Source organism: Crinia signifera, chromosome 6 (genome assembly GCF_055691185.1).
Source record: "Crinia signifera chromosome 6, ASM5569118v1, whole genome shotgun sequence".
Taxonomy (NCBI): Eukaryota; Metazoa; Chordata; class Amphibia; order Anura; family Myobatrachidae; genus Crinia; species Crinia signifera.
Window position 1 is genome coordinate 58985175 of NC_139222.1, and position 13131 is coordinate 58998305.

Below are 13131 nucleotides of genomic sequence, written 5' to 3' on the forward strand. Positions count from 1 at the left end.
TGATAGAAGTAGAAGAGGGCAAAAAAGTGCCTGTATCTCACCTACAGCCATACCACATTGGATAGGCCCAATCTCGTCTGATCTTGGAAGCTAAGCAGTGTTGGGCCTGATTAGTACTTGGGTGGGAGACCACATGGGAGCACCAGGTGCTGTAGGTTTTTTCACATTACAGGCAAATTGTTTTTATTCTCTATCTATTTAAATTGGAAACTTTTTCTTTTTATTGCCAGTACAGACATTTGGAAGAGGTCAAACAGACACAATAGCCATCACCTAAAGACTTACCACACTGTTTAGGCCCAATTCCAACTGCTTTTGGCAGCTAAACAGTGTTGAGCCTGTTTAGTAGTTTAATTTAAGACCCCCTGCTAATATCATGTCCTGTAGGTCTTTTTACATTACCAACACATGATTTTTTTTAAGTAAGCCAATACAGTTAGGAAACATTTTTATTAGCTTACCTGGTGATAGAAGTAGCAGAGGGCAAAAAAGTGCCTGTATCTCACCTACAGCCATACCACATTGGATAGGCCCAATCTCGTCTGATCTTGGAAGCTAAGCAGTGTTGGGCCTGGTTAGTACTTGGGTGGGAGTCCACCTGGGAACACCAGGTGCTGTAGGTTTTTTCACATTACTGTCAAATTGTTTTTATTCTCTAGCTATTTAAATTGGAAACTTTTTCTTTTTATTGCCAGCACAGACATTTTGAAGAGGTCAAACAGACACAATAGCCATCACCTAAAGACTTACCACACTGTTTAGGCTCAATTCCAACTGCTTTTGGCAGCTAAACAGTGTTGAGCCTCTTTTGTAGTTTAATTTAAGACCCCCTTCTAAGTTAGGAAACTTTTTTATTAGCTTACCTGGTGATAGAAGTAGAAGAGGGCAAAAAAGTGCCTGTATCTCACCTACAGCCATACCACATTGGATAGGCCCAATCTCGTCTGATCTTGGAAGCTAAGCAGTGTTGGGCCTGATTAGTACTTGGGTGGGAGACTACATGGGAGCACCAGGTGCTGTAGGTTTTTTCACATTACAGGCAAATTGTTTTTATTCTCTATCTATTTAAATTGGAAACTTTTTCTTTTTATTGCCAGTACAGACATTTGGAAGAGGTCAAACAGACATAATAGCCATCACCTAAAGACTTACCACACTGTTTAGGCCCAATTCCAACTGCTTTTGGCAGCTAAACAGTGTTGAGCCTCTTTTGTAGTTTAATTTAAGACCCCCTGCTAATATCATGTCCTGTAGGTCTTTTTACATTACCAACACATGATTTTTTTCAGTAAGCCAATACAGTTAGGAAACTTTTTTATTAGCTTACCTTGTGATAGAAGTAGAAGAGGGCAAAAAAGTGCCTGTATCTCACCTACAGTCATACCACATTGGATAGGCCCAATCTCGTCTGATCTTGGAAGCTAAGCAGTGTTGGGCCTGGTTAGTACTTGGGTGGGAGACCACATGGGAACACCAGGTGCTGTAGGTTTTTTCACATTACTGGCAAATTGTTTTTATTCTCTAGCTATTTAAATTTGAAACTTTTTCTTTTTATTGCCAGTACAGACATTTGGAAGAGGTCAAACAGACACAATAGCCATCACCTAAAGACTTACCACACTGATTAGGCCCAATTCCAACTGCTTTTGGCAGCTAAACAGTGTTGAGCCTCTTTAGTAGTTTAATTTAAGACCCCCTGCTAATATCATGTCCTGTAGGTCTTTTTACATTACCAACACATGATTTTTTTCAGTAAGCCAATACAGTTAGGAAACTTTTTTATTAGCTTACCTGGTGATAGAAGTAGAAGAGGGCAAAAAAGTGCTTGTATCTCACCTACAGCCATACCACATTGGATAGGCCCAATCTCGTCTGATCTTGGAAGCTAAGCAGTGTTGGGCCTGATTAGTACTTGGGTGGGAGACCACATGGGAACACCAGGTGCTGTAGGTTTTTTCACATTACAGGCAAATTGTTTTTATTCTCTAGCTATTTAAATTGGAAACTTTTTCTTTTTATTGCCAGTACAGACATTTGGAAGAGGTCAAACAGACACAATAGCCATCACCTAAAGACTTACCACACTGTTTAGGCCCAATTCCAACTGCTTTTGGCAGCTAAACAGTGTTGAGCCTCTTTAGTAGTTTAATTTAAGACCCCCTGCTAATATCATGTCCTGTAGGTCTTTTTACATTACCAACACATGATTTTTTTCAGTAAGCCAATACAGTTAGGAAACTTTTTTATTAGCTTACCTGGTGATAGAAGTAGAAGAGGGCAAAAAAGTGCCTGTATTACACCTACAGCCATACCACATTGGATAGGCCCAATCTCGTCTGTTCTTGGAAGCTAAGCAGTGTTGGGCCTGGTTAGTAATTGGGTGGGAGACCACATGGGAACACCAGGTGCTGTAGGTTTTTTCACATTACAGGCAAATTGTTTTTATTCTCTAGCTATTTATATTGGAAACTTTTTCTTTTTATTGCCAGCACAGACATTTGGAAGAGGTCAAACAGACACAATAGCCATCACCTAAAGACTTACCACACTGTTTAGGCTCAATTCCAACTGCTTTTGGCAGCTAAACAGTGTTGAGCCTCTTTTGTAGTTTAATTTAAGACCCCCTGCTAATATCATGTCCTGTAGGTCTTTTTACATTACCAACACATGATTTTTTTCAGTAAGCCAATACAGTTAGGAAACTTTTGTATTAGCTTACCTGGTGATAGAAGTAGAAGAGGGCAAAAATGTGGCTTTAACTCACCTACAGCCATACCACATTGGATAGGCCCAATCTCGTCTGATCTTGGAAGCTAAGCAGTGTTGGGCATGGTTAGTACTTGGGTGGGAGACCACATGGGAACACCAGGTGCTGTAGGTTTTTTCACTTTACTGGCAAATTGTTTTTATTCTCTAGCTATTTAAATTGGAAACTTTTTGTTTTTATTGCCAGTACAGACATTTGGAAGAGGTCAAACAGACACAATAGCCATCACATAAAGACTTACCACACTGTTTAGGCCCAATTCCAACTGCTTTTGGCAGCTAAACAGTGTTGAGCCTCTTTAGTAGTTTAATTTAAGACCCCCTGCTAATATCATGTCCTGTAGGTCTTTTTACATTACCAACACATGATTTTTTTCAGTAATCCAATACAGTTAGCAAACTTTTTTATTAGCTTACCTGGTGATAGAAGTAGAAGAGGGCAAAAAAGTGCCTGTATTTCACCTACAGCCATACCACATTGGATAGGCCCAATCTCGTCTGATCTTGGAAGCTAAGCAGTGTTGGGCCTGGTTAGTACTTGGGTGGGAGACCACATGGGAACACCAGGTGCTGTAGGTTTTTTCACATTACTGGCAAATTGTTTTTATTCTCTAGCTATTTAAATATGAAACTTTTTCTTTTTATTGCCAGCACAGACATTTGGAAGAGGTCAAACAGACACAATAGCCATCACCTAAAGACTTACCACACTGTTTAGGCCCAATTCCAACTGCTTTTGGCAGCTAAACAGTGTTGAGCCTCTTTAGTAGTTTAATTTAAGACCCCCTGCTAATATCATGTCCTGTAGGTCTTTTTACATTACCAACACATGATTTTTTTCAGTAAGCCAATACAGTTAGGAAACTTTTGTATTAGCTTACATGGTGATAGAAGTAGAAGAGGGCAAAAATGTGCCTTTGACTCACCTACAGCCATACCACATTGGATAGGCCCAATCTCGTCTGATCTTGGAAGCTAAGCAGTGTTGGGCCTGGTTAGTACTTGGGTGGGAGACCACATGGGAACACCAGGTGCTGTAGGTTTTTTCACATTACTGGCAAATTGTTTTTATTCTCTAGCTATTTAAATAGGAAATTTTATCTTTTTATTGCCAGCACAGACATTTGGAAGAGGTCAAACAGACACAATAGCCATCACCTAAAGACATACCAAACTGTTTAGGCCCAATTCCAACTGCTTTTGGCAGCTAAACAGTGTTGAGCCTCTTTAGTAGTTTAATTTAAGACACCCTGCTAATATCATGTCTTGTAGGTCTTTTTACATTACCAACACATGATTTTTTTCAGTAAGCCAATACAGTTAGGAAACTTTTTTATTAGCTTACCTGGTGATAGAAGTAGAAGAGGGCAAAAAAGTGCCTGTATCTCAACTACAGCCATACCACATTGGATAGGCCCAATCTCGTCTGATCTTGGAAGCTAAGCAGTGTTGGGCCTGGTTAGTACTTGGGTGGGAGACCACATGGGAACACCAGATGCTGTAGGTTTTTTCACATTACAGGCAAATTGTTTTTATTCTCTAGCTATTTAAATTGGAAACTTTTTATTTTTATTGCCAGTACAGACATTTGGAAGAGGTCAAACAGACACAATAGCCATTACCTAAAGACTTACCACACTGTTTAGGCCCAATTCCAACTGCTTTTGGCAGCTAAACAGTGTTGGGCCTCTTTAGTAGTTTAATTTAAGACTCCCTGCTAATATCATGTCCTGTAGGTCTTTTTACATTACCAAACCACATGATTTTTTTCAGTAAGCCAATACAGTTAGGAAACTTTTTTATTAGCTTACCTGGTGATAGAAGTAGAAGAGGGCAAAAAAGTGCCTGTGTCTCACCTACAGCCATACCACATTGGATAGGCCCAATCTCGTCTGATCTTGGAAGCTAAGCAGTGTTGGGCCTGGTTAGTACTTGGGTGGGAGACCACATGGGAACACCAGGTGCTGTAGGTTTTTTCACATTACAGGCAAATTGTTTTTATTCTCTATCTATTTAAATTGGAAACTTTTTCTTTTTATTGCCAGTACAGACATTTGGAAGAGGTCAAACAGACACAATAGCCATCACCTAAAGACTTACCACACTGTTTAGGCCCAATTCCAACTGCTTTTGGCAGCTAAACAGTGTTGAGCCTGTTTAGTAGTTTAATTTAAGACCCCCTGCTAATATCATGTCCTGTAGGTCTTTTTACATTACCAACACATGATTTTTTTCAGTAAGCCAATACAGTTAGGAAACTTTTTTATTAGCTTACCTGGTGATAGAAGTAGAAGAGGGCAAAAAAGTGCTTGTATCTCACCTACAGCCATACCACATTGGATAGGCCCAATCTCGTCTGATCTTGGAAGCTAAGCAGTGTTGGGCCTGATTAGTACTTGGGTGGGAGACCACATGGGAACACCAGGTGCTGTAGGTTTTTTCACATTACAGGCAAATTGTTTTTATTCTCTAGCTATTTAAATTGGAAACTTTTTCTTTTTATTGCCAGTACAGACATTTGGAAGAGGTCAAACAGACACAATAGCCATCACCTAAAGACTTACCACACTGTTTAGGCCCAATTCCAACTGCTTTTGGCAGCTAAACAGTGTTGAGCCTCTTTAGTAGTTTAATTTAAGACCCCCTGCTAATATCATGTCCTGTAGGTCTTTTTACATTACCAACACATGATTTTTTTCAGTAAGCCAATACAGTTAGGAAACTTTTTTATTAGCTTACCTGGTGATAGAAGTAGAAGAGGGCAAAAAAGTGCCTGTATTACACCTACAGCCATACCACATTGGATAGGCCCAATCTCGTCTGTTCTTGGAAGCTAAGCAGTGTTGGGCCTGGTTAGTAATTGGGTGGGAGACCACATGGGAACACCAGGTGCTGTAGGTTTTTTCACATTACAGGCAAATTGTTTTTATTCTCTAGCTATTTATATTGGAAACTTTTTCTTTTTATTGCCAGCACAGACATTTGGAAGAGGTCAAACAGACACAATAGCCATCACCTAAAGACTTACCACACTGTTTAGGCTCAATTCCAACTGCTTTTGGCAGCTAAACAGTGTTGAGCCTCTTTTGTAGTTTAATTTAAGACCCCCTGCTAATATCATGTCCTGTAGGTCTTTTTACATTACCAACACATGATTTTTTTCAGTAAGCCAATACAGTTAGGAAACTTTTGTATTAGCTTACCTGGTGATAGAAGTAGAAGAGGGCAAAAATGTGGCTTTAACTCACCTACAGCCATACCACATTGGATAGGCCCAATCTCGTCTGATCTTGGAAGCTAAGCAGTGTTGGGCATGGTTAGTACTTGGGTGGGAGACCACATGGGAACACCAGGTGCTGTAGGTTTTTTCACTTTACTGGCAAATTGTTTTTATTCTCTAGCTATTTAAATTGGAAACTTTTTGTTTTTATTGCCAGTACAGACATTTGGAAGAGGTCAAACAGACACAATAGCCATCACATAAAGACTTACCACACTGTTTAGGCCCAATTCCAACTGCTTTTGGCAGCTAAACAGTGTTGAGCCTCTTTAGTAGTTTAATTTAAGACCCCCTGCTAATATCATGTCCTGTAGGTCTTTTTACATTACCAACACATGATTTTTTTCAGTAATCCAATACAGTTAGCAAACTTTTTTATTAGCTTACCTGGTGATAGAAGTAGAAGAGGGCAAAAAAGTGCCTGTATTTCACCTACAGCCATACCACATTGGATAGGCCCAATCTCGTCTGATCTTGGAAGCTAAGCAGTGTTGGGCCTGGTTAGTACTTGGGTGGGAGACCACATGGGAACACCAGGTGCTGTAGGTTTTTTCACATTACTGGCAAATTGTTTTTATTCTCTAGCTATTTAAATATGAAACTTTTTCTTTTTATTGCCAGCACAGACATTTGGAAGAGGTCAAACAGACACAATAGCCATCACCTAAAGACTTACCACACTGTTTAGGCCCAATTCCAACTGCTTTTGGCAGCTAAACAGTGTTGAGCCTCTTTAGTAGTTTAATTTAAGACCCCCTGCTAATATCATGTCCTGTAGGTCTTTTTACATTACCAACACATGATTTTTTTCAGTAAGCCAATACAGTTAGGAAACTTTTGTATTAGCTTACATGGTGATAGAAGTAGAAGAGGGCAAAAATGTGCCTTTGACTCACCTACAGCCATACCACATTGGATAGGCCCAATCTCGTCTGATCTTGGAAGCTAAGCAGTGTTGGGCCTGGTTAGTACTTGGGTGGGAGACCACATGGGAACACCAGGTGCTGTAGGTTTTTTCACATTACTGGCAAATTGTTTTTATTCTCTAGCTATTTAAATAGGAAATTTTATCTTTTTATTGCCAGCACAGACATTTGGAAGAGGTCAAACAGACACAATAGCCATCACCTAAAGACATACCAAACTGTTTAGGCCCAATTCCAACTGCTTTTGGCAGCTAAACAGTGTTGAGCCTCTTTAGTAGTTTAATTTAAGACACCCTGCTAATATCATGTCCTGTAGGTCTTTTTACATTACCAACACATGATTTTTTTCAGTAAGCCAATACAGTTAGGAAACTTTTTTATTAGCTTACCTGGTGATAGAAGTAGAAGAGGGCAAAAAAGTGCCTGTATCTCAACTACAGCCATACCACATTGGATAGGCCCAATCTCGTCTGATCTTGGAAGCTAAGCAGTGTTGGGCCTGGTTAGTACTTGGGTGGGAGACCACATGGGAACACCAGATGCTGTAGGTTTTTTCACATTACAGGCAAATTGTTTTTATTCTCTAGCTATTTAAATTGGAAACTTTTTATTTTTATTGCCAGTACAGACATTTGGAAGAGGTCAAACAGACACAATAGCCATTACCTAAAGACTTACCACACTGTTTAGGCCCAATTCCAACTGCTTTTGGCAGCTAAACAGTGTTGGGCCTCTTTAGTAGTTTAATTTAAGACTCCCTGCTAATATCATGTCCTGTAGGTCTTTTTACATTACCAACACATGATTTTTTTCAGTAAGCCAATACAGTTAGGAAACTTTTTTATTAGCTTACCTGGTGATAGAAGTAGAAGAGGGCAAAAAAGTGCCTGTGTCTCACCTACAGCCATACCACATTGGATAGGCCCAATCTCGTCTGATCTTGGAAGCTAAGCAGTGTTGGGCCTGGTTAGTACTTGGGTGGGAGACCACATGGGAACACCAGGTGCTGTAGGTTTTTTCACATTACAGGCAAATTGTTTTTATTCTCTATCTATTTAAATTGGAAACTTTTTCTTTTTATTGCCAGTACAGACATTTGGAAGAGGTCAAACAGACACAATAGCCATCACCTAAAGACTTACCACACTGTTTAGGCCCAATTCCAACTGCTTTTGGCAGCTAAACAGTGTTGAGCCTGTTTAGTAGTTTAATTTAAGACCCCCTGCTAATATCATGTCCTGTAGGTCTTTTTACATTACCAACACATGATTTTTTTTAAGTAAGCCAATACAGTTAGGAAACTTTTTTATTAGCTTACCTGGTGATAGAAGTAGCAGAGGGCAAAAAAGTGCCTGTATCTCACCTACAGCCATACCACATTGGATAGGCCCAATCTCGTCTGATCTTGGAAGCTAAGCAGTGTTGGGCCTGGTTAGTACTTGGGTGGGAGACCACCTGGGAACACCAGGTGCTGTAGGTTTTTTCACATTACTGGCAAATTGTTTTTATTCTCTAGCTATTTAAATTGGAAACTTTTTCTTTTTATTGCCAGTACAGACATTTGGAAGAGGTCAAACAGACACAATAGCCATCACCTAAAGACTTACCACACTGTTTAGGCCCAATTCCAACTGCTTTTGGCAGCTAAACAGTGTTGAGCCTCTTTTGTAGTTTAATTTAAGACCCCCTGCTAATATCATGTCCTGTAGGTCTTTTTACATTACCAACACATGATTTTTTTCAGTAAGCCAATACAGTTAGGAAACTTTTTTTATTAGCTTACCTTGTGATAGAAGTAGAAGAGGGCAAAAAAGTGCCTGTATCTCACCTACAGCCATACCACATTGGATAGGCCCAACCTTGTCTGATCTTGGAAGCTAAGCAGTGTTGGGCCTGGTTAGTACTTGGGTGGGAGATCACATGGGAACACCAGGTGCTGTAGGTTTTTTCACATTACTGGCAAATTGTTTTTATTCTCTAGCTATTTAGATTGGAAACTTTTTCTTTTTATTGCCAGCACAGACATTTGGAAGAGTTCAAACAGACACAATAGCCATCACCTAAAGACTTACCACACTGTTTAGGCACAATTCCAACTACTTTTGGCAGCTAAACAGTGTTGAGCCTCTTTAGTAGTTTAATTTAAGACCCCCTTGCTAATATCATGTCCTGTAGGTCTTTTTACATTACCAACACATGATTTTTTTCAGTAAGCCAATACAGTTAGGAAACTTTTGTATTAGCTTACCTGGTGATAGAAGTAGAAGAGGGCAAAAAAGTGCCTGTATCTCACCTGCAGCCATACCACATTGGATAGGCCCAATCTCGTCTGATCTTGGAAGCTAAGCAGTGTTGGGCCTGGTTAGTACTTGGGTGGGAGACCACATGGGAACACCAGGTGCTGTAGGTTTTTTCACATTACTGGCAAATTGTTTTTATTCTCTAGCTATTTAAATTGGAAACTTTTTCTTTTTATTGCCAGCACAGACATTTGGAAGAGGTCAAACAGACACAATAGCCATCACCTAAAGACTTACCACACTGTTTAGGCACAATTCCAACTGCTTTTGGCAGCTAAACAGTGTTGAGCCTCTTTAGTAGTTTAATTTAAGACCCCCTGCTAATATCATGTCCTGTAGGTCTTTTTACATTACCAACACATGATTTTTTTCAGTAAGCCAATACAATTAGGAAACTTTTGTATTAGCTTACCTGGTGATAGAAGTAGAAGAGGGCAAAAAAGTGCCTGTATCTCACCTACAGCCATACCACATTGGATAGGCCCAACCTTGTCTGATCTTGGAAGCTAAGCAGTGTTGGGCCTGGTTAGTACTTGGGTGGGAGACCACATGGGAACACCAGGTGCTGTAGGTTTTTTCACATTACTGGCAAATTGTTTTTATTCTCTAGCTATTTAGATTGGAAACTTTTTCTTTTTATTGCCAGCACAGACATTTGGAAGAGTTCAAACAGACACAATAGCCATCACCTAAAGACTTACCACACTGTTTAGGCCCAATTCCAACTGCTTTTGGCAGCTAAACAGTGTTGAGCCTCTTTTGTAGTTTAATTTAAGACCCCCTGCTAATATCATGTCCTGTAGGTCTTTTTACATTACCAACACATGATTTTTTTCAGTAAGCCAATACAGTTAGGAAACTTTTGTATTAGCTTACCTGGTGATAGAAGTAGAAGAGGGCAAAAAAGTGCCTGTATCTCGCCTACAGCCATACCACATTGGATAGGCCCAATCTCGTCTGATCTTGGAAGCTAAGCAGTGTTGGGCCTGGTTAGTACTTGGGTGGGAGACCACATGGGAACACCAGGTGCTGTAGGTTTTTTCACATTACTGGCCAATTGTTTTTATTCTCTAGCTATTTAAATTGGAAACTTTTTCTTTTTATTGCCAGTACAGACATTTGGAAGAGGTCAAACAGACACAATAGCCATCACCTAAAGACTTACCACACTGTTTAGGCCCAATTCCAACTGCTTTTGGCAGCTAAACAGTGTTGAGCCTCTTTTGTAGTTTAATTTAAGACCCCCTGCTAATATCATGTCCTGTAGGTCTTTTTACATTACCAACACATGATTTTTTTCAGTAAGCCAATACAGTTAGGAAACTTTTTTTATTAGCTTACCTTGTGATAGAAGTAGAAGAGGGCAAAAAAGTGCCTGTATCTCACCTACAGCCATACCACATTGGATAGGCCCAACCTTGTCTGATCTTGGAAGCTAAGCAGTGTTGGGCCTGGTTAGTACTTGGGTGGGAGATCACATGGGAACACCAGGTGCTGTAGGTTTTTTCACATTACTGGCAAATTGTTTTTATTCTCTAGCTATTTAGATTGGAAACTTTTTCTTTTTATTGCCAGCACAGACATTTGGAAGAGTTCAAACAGACACAATAGCCATCACCTAAACACTTACCACACTGTTTAGGCACAATTCCAACTACTTTTGGCAGCTAAACAGTGTTGAGCCTCTTTAGTAGTTTAATTTAAGACCCCCTTGCTAATATCATGTCCTGTAGGTCTTTTTACATTACCAACACATGATTTTTTTCAGTAAGCCAATACAGTTAGGAAACTTTTGTATTAGCTTACCTGGTGATAGAAGTAGAAGAGGGCAAAAAAGTGCCTGTATCTCACCTACAGCCATACCACATTGGATAGGCCCAATCTCGTCTGATCTTGGAAGCTAAGCAGTGTTGGGCCTGGTTAGTACTTGGGTGGGAGACCACATGGGAACACCAGGTGCTGTAGGTTTTTTCACATTACTGGCAAATTGTTTTTATTCTCTAGCTATTTAAATTGGAAACTTTTTCTTTTTATTGCCAGCACAGACATTTGGAAGAGGTCAAACAGACACAATAGCCATCACCTAAAGACTTACCACACTGTTTAGGCACAATTCCAACTGCTTTTGGCAGCTAAACAGTGTTGAGCCTCTTTAGTAGTTTAATTTAAGACCCCCTGCTAATATCATGTCCTGTAGGTCTTTTTACATTACCAACACATGATTTTTTTCAGTAAGCCAATACAATTAGGAAACTTTTGTATTAGCTTACCTGGTGATAGAAGTAGAAGAGGGCAAAAAAGTGCCTGTATCTCACCTACAGCCATACCACATTGGATAGGCCCAACCTTGTCTGATCTTGGAAGCTAAGCAGTGTTGGGCCTGGTTAGTACTTGGGTGGGAGACCACATGGGAACACCAGGTGCTGTAGGTTTTTTCACATTACTGGCAAATTGTTTTTATTCTCTAGCTATTTAGATTGGAAACTTTTTCTTTTTATTGCCAGCACAGACATTTGGAAGAGTTCAAACAGACACAATAGCCATCACCTAAAGACTTACCACACTGTTTAGGCCCAATTCCAACTGCTTTTGGCAGCTAAACAGTGTTGAGCCTCTTTAGTAGTTTAATTTAAGACCCCCTGCTAATATCATGTCCTGTAGGTCTTTTTACGTTACCAACACATGATTTTTTTCAGTAAGCCAATACAGTTAGGCAACTTTTGTATTAGCTTACCTGGTGATAGAAGTAGAAGAGGGCAAAAAAGTGCCTGTATCTCAACTACAGCCATACCACATTGGATAGGCCCAATCTCGTCTGATCTTGGAAGCTAAGCAGTGTTGGGCCTGGTTAGTACTTGGGTAGGAGACCACATGGGAACACCAGGTGCTGTAGGTTTTTTCACATTACTGGCAAATTGTTTTTATTCTATAGCTATTTAAATTGGAAACTTTTTCTTTTTATTGCCAGCACAGACATTTGGAAGAGGTCAAACAGACACAATAGCCATCACCTAAAGACTTGCCACACTGTTTAGGCCCAATTCCAACTGCTTTTGGCAGCTAAACAGTGTTGAGCCTCTTTAGTAGTTTAATTTAAGACCCCCTGCTAATATCATGTCCTGTAGGTCTTTTTACATTACCAACACTTGATTTTTTTCAGTAAGCCAATACAGTTAGGAAACTTTTGTATTAGCTTACCTGGTGATAGAAGTAGAAGAGGGCAAAAAAGTGCATGTATCTCACCTACAGCCATACCACATTGGATAGGCCCAACCTCGTCTGATCTTGGAAGCTAAGCAGTGTTGGGCCTGGTTAGTACTTGGGTGGGAGACCACATGGAAACACCAGGTGCTGTAGGTTTTTTCACATTACTGGCAAATTGTTTTTATTCTCTAGCTATTTAAATTGGAAACTTTTTCTTTTTATTGCCAGCACTGACATTTGGAAGAGGTAAAACAGACACAATATCCATCACCTAAAGACTTACCACACTGTTTTGGCCCAATTCCAACTGCTTTTGGCAGGTAAACAGTGTTGAGGCTATTTAGTAGTTTAATTTAAGACCCCCTGATAATATCATGTCCTGTAGGTCTTTTTACATTACCAACACATGATTTTTTTCAGTAAGCCAATACAGTTAGGTAACTTTTTTATAACTTACCTGGTGATAGAAGTAGAAGAGGGCAAAAAAGTGCCTGTATCTCACCTACAGCCATACCACATTGGATAGGCCCAATCTCGTCTGATCTTGGAAGCTAAGCAGTGTTGGGCCTGGTTAGTACTTGGGTGGGAGACCACATGGGAACACCAGGTGCTGTAGGTTTTTTCACATTACTGGCAAATTGTTTTTATTCTCTAG

General features: G+C 39.9%; 25 non-coding genes and 4 pseudogenes across 25 annotated transcripts; all 29 read left to right on the plus strand.

Annotated features, from left to right (window-relative positions):
• Positions 1-39: 39 nt before the first annotated feature.
• On the plus strand, positions 40-158 carry LOC146014865 (5S ribosomal RNA). Its single transcript, XR_014447806.1, has one exon. It is a non-coding gene; the product is annotated as a 5S ribosomal RNA (ribosomal RNA).
• Positions 159-504: 346 nt separating this feature from the next.
• LOC146014378 (5S ribosomal RNA) lies at positions 505-623 on the plus strand. Its single transcript, XR_014447331.1, has one exon. It is a non-coding gene; the product is annotated as a 5S ribosomal RNA (ribosomal RNA).
• A 283-nt stretch (positions 624-906) lies between these two features.
• LOC146016661 (5S ribosomal RNA) lies at positions 907-1025 on the plus strand. The gene has a single exon (XR_014449544.1). It is a non-coding gene; the product is annotated as a 5S ribosomal RNA (ribosomal RNA).
• A 345-nt stretch (positions 1026-1370) lies between these two features.
• LOC146014140 (5S ribosomal RNA) lies at positions 1371-1489 on the plus strand. Its single transcript, XR_014447094.1, has one exon. It is a non-coding gene; the product is annotated as a 5S ribosomal RNA (ribosomal RNA).
• Positions 1490-1834: 345 nt separating this feature from the next.
• On the plus strand, positions 1835-1953 carry LOC146014056 (5S ribosomal RNA). The gene has a single exon (XR_014447015.1). It is a non-coding gene; the product is annotated as a 5S ribosomal RNA (ribosomal RNA).
• Positions 1954-2298: 345 nt separating this feature from the next.
• Positions 2299-2417, plus strand: LOC146010415 (5S ribosomal RNA; annotated as a pseudogene).
• A 345-nt stretch (positions 2418-2762) lies between these two features.
• Positions 2763-2881, plus strand: LOC146016336 (5S ribosomal RNA). Its single transcript, XR_014449232.1, has one exon. It is a non-coding gene; the product is annotated as a 5S ribosomal RNA (ribosomal RNA).
• A 345-nt stretch (positions 2882-3226) lies between these two features.
• On the plus strand, positions 3227-3345 carry LOC146013058 (5S ribosomal RNA). Its single transcript, XR_014446045.1, has one exon. It is a non-coding gene; the product is annotated as a 5S ribosomal RNA (ribosomal RNA).
• Positions 3346-3690: 345 nt separating this feature from the next.
• On the plus strand, positions 3691-3809 carry LOC146013059 (5S ribosomal RNA). Its single transcript, XR_014446046.1, has one exon. It is a non-coding gene; the product is annotated as a 5S ribosomal RNA (ribosomal RNA).
• Positions 3810-4154: 345 nt separating this feature from the next.
• Positions 4155-4273, plus strand: LOC146017643 (5S ribosomal RNA). The gene has a single exon (XR_014450509.1). It is a non-coding gene; the product is annotated as a 5S ribosomal RNA (ribosomal RNA).
• Positions 4274-4620: 347 nt separating this feature from the next.
• LOC146013060 (5S ribosomal RNA) lies at positions 4621-4739 on the plus strand. The gene has a single exon (XR_014446047.1). It is a non-coding gene; the product is annotated as a 5S ribosomal RNA (ribosomal RNA).
• Positions 4740-5084: 345 nt separating this feature from the next.
• LOC146014057 (5S ribosomal RNA) lies at positions 5085-5203 on the plus strand. The gene has a single exon (XR_014447016.1). It is a non-coding gene; the product is annotated as a 5S ribosomal RNA (ribosomal RNA).
• Positions 5204-5548: 345 nt separating this feature from the next.
• LOC146010416 (5S ribosomal RNA) lies at positions 5549-5667 on the plus strand (annotated as a pseudogene).
• A 345-nt stretch (positions 5668-6012) lies between these two features.
• On the plus strand, positions 6013-6131 carry LOC146016338 (5S ribosomal RNA). Its single transcript, XR_014449234.1, has one exon. It is a non-coding gene; the product is annotated as a 5S ribosomal RNA (ribosomal RNA).
• A 345-nt stretch (positions 6132-6476) lies between these two features.
• LOC146013061 (5S ribosomal RNA) lies at positions 6477-6595 on the plus strand. Its single transcript, XR_014446048.1, has one exon. It is a non-coding gene; the product is annotated as a 5S ribosomal RNA (ribosomal RNA).
• Positions 6596-6940: 345 nt separating this feature from the next.
• On the plus strand, positions 6941-7059 carry LOC146013062 (5S ribosomal RNA). The gene has a single exon (XR_014446049.1). It is a non-coding gene; the product is annotated as a 5S ribosomal RNA (ribosomal RNA).
• A 345-nt stretch (positions 7060-7404) lies between these two features.
• LOC146017645 (5S ribosomal RNA) lies at positions 7405-7523 on the plus strand. Its single transcript, XR_014450511.1, has one exon. It is a non-coding gene; the product is annotated as a 5S ribosomal RNA (ribosomal RNA).
• Positions 7524-7868: 345 nt separating this feature from the next.
• On the plus strand, positions 7869-7987 carry LOC146013064 (5S ribosomal RNA). Its single transcript, XR_014446051.1, has one exon. It is a non-coding gene; the product is annotated as a 5S ribosomal RNA (ribosomal RNA).
• A 346-nt stretch (positions 7988-8333) lies between these two features.
• Positions 8334-8452, plus strand: LOC146014386 (5S ribosomal RNA). The gene has a single exon (XR_014447341.1). It is a non-coding gene; the product is annotated as a 5S ribosomal RNA (ribosomal RNA).
• A 346-nt stretch (positions 8453-8798) lies between these two features.
• LOC146010965 (5S ribosomal RNA) lies at positions 8799-8917 on the plus strand (annotated as a pseudogene).
• A 346-nt stretch (positions 8918-9263) lies between these two features.
• LOC146014528 (5S ribosomal RNA) lies at positions 9264-9382 on the plus strand. Its single transcript, XR_014447480.1, has one exon. It is a non-coding gene; the product is annotated as a 5S ribosomal RNA (ribosomal RNA).
• Positions 9383-9727: 345 nt separating this feature from the next.
• Positions 9728-9846, plus strand: LOC146017589 (5S ribosomal RNA). The gene has a single exon (XR_014450456.1). It is a non-coding gene; the product is annotated as a 5S ribosomal RNA (ribosomal RNA).
• A 345-nt stretch (positions 9847-10191) lies between these two features.
• LOC146014288 (5S ribosomal RNA) lies at positions 10192-10310 on the plus strand. Its single transcript, XR_014447237.1, has one exon. It is a non-coding gene; the product is annotated as a 5S ribosomal RNA (ribosomal RNA).
• A 346-nt stretch (positions 10311-10656) lies between these two features.
• On the plus strand, positions 10657-10775 carry LOC146010966 (5S ribosomal RNA; annotated as a pseudogene).
• A 346-nt stretch (positions 10776-11121) lies between these two features.
• Positions 11122-11240, plus strand: LOC146013065 (5S ribosomal RNA). Its single transcript, XR_014446052.1, has one exon. It is a non-coding gene; the product is annotated as a 5S ribosomal RNA (ribosomal RNA).
• A 345-nt stretch (positions 11241-11585) lies between these two features.
• On the plus strand, positions 11586-11704 carry LOC146017590 (5S ribosomal RNA). Its single transcript, XR_014450457.1, has one exon. It is a non-coding gene; the product is annotated as a 5S ribosomal RNA (ribosomal RNA).
• A 345-nt stretch (positions 11705-12049) lies between these two features.
• Positions 12050-12168, plus strand: LOC146017320 (5S ribosomal RNA). Its single transcript, XR_014450197.1, has one exon. It is a non-coding gene; the product is annotated as a 5S ribosomal RNA (ribosomal RNA).
• A 345-nt stretch (positions 12169-12513) lies between these two features.
• LOC146017555 (5S ribosomal RNA) lies at positions 12514-12632 on the plus strand. Its single transcript, XR_014450424.1, has one exon. It is a non-coding gene; the product is annotated as a 5S ribosomal RNA (ribosomal RNA).
• A 344-nt stretch (positions 12633-12976) lies between these two features.
• Positions 12977-13095, plus strand: LOC146013066 (5S ribosomal RNA). Its single transcript, XR_014446053.1, has one exon. It is a non-coding gene; the product is annotated as a 5S ribosomal RNA (ribosomal RNA).
• The last annotated feature ends 36 nt before the right edge of the window (positions 13096-13131 follow it).